Genomic DNA, 924 nt, shown 5'->3' with positions numbered 1-924 from the left:
GATGTGCAGGTTAGGGTGGATTGGGTGTGCTAAATTGTCCCGTAGTGACCAGGGATGTGCAGGTTAGGGTGGATTGGCCGTGCTAAATTGTCCCGTAGTGTCCAGGGATGTGCAGGTTAGGGTGGATTGGGTGTGCTAAATTGTCCTGTAGTGACCAGGGATGTGCAGGTTAGGGTGGATTGGGTGTGCTAAATTGCCCCGTAGTGCCCAGGGGGATGTATAGGTTAGGGTGGATTGGCCATGCTAAATTGTCCCCTAGTGCCCAGGTTTGTGAGGGTTAGGGTGGACTGGCCATGGGAAATTGTCCCATTGTGCCCAGGGATGTGTGGGTGAGGGTTGGTTAAGGGCAATGCAGGATTAAAGGGGACTGAGTCTGGGAGGGATGCTCTTCGGAGGGTTGGTGCAAACTCGATGGGCCGAATGGCCTACTCCCACACTGTAGGGATTCTGTGATGCCCTCCCCCACCCAGTACCTCAGCCTGTGCAGTGCCAGAGAGAACATCAGTCAGACTGTGCAGTGCCTCAGGTAGAGGTGTGGGCTGAGTGAGTTAAAGGACAGTCTCTCTGTACACCACAATCAGACTGTGAGGGCGACTGGTATCCAGTCTGTTTGTAGAGAACAGTCTGCGCAGGCTGAATGTGGAAGAGCTGACATCGCCACAGCTCCGGAGGTGGATTCCATCCTGTCTGACCCTCTGCCTCACACCGACCGCCCAGGGGCTGTGGGACGCCTACACCAGGACGACAAACAGAAAGACAATTCACAACAGAATCAGCTACAACTTCACAACCAGATGGTCTAGGACAGGGACAGCACAGGGTTAGATACAGAGTAAAGCTCCCTCTACACTGTCCCCCCATCAAACACCCCCAGGACAGGGACAGCACAGGGTTAGATACAGAGTAAAGCACCCTCTACACTGT

The sequence above is a fragment of the Rhincodon typus genome, chromosome 46, assembly GCF_021869965.1.
Source record: "Rhincodon typus isolate 14 chromosome 46, sRhiTyp1.1, whole genome shotgun sequence".
Taxonomy (NCBI): Eukaryota; Metazoa; Chordata; class Chondrichthyes; order Orectolobiformes; family Rhincodontidae; genus Rhincodon; species Rhincodon typus.
Note: the sequence above shows the minus strand (reverse complement) of the source record.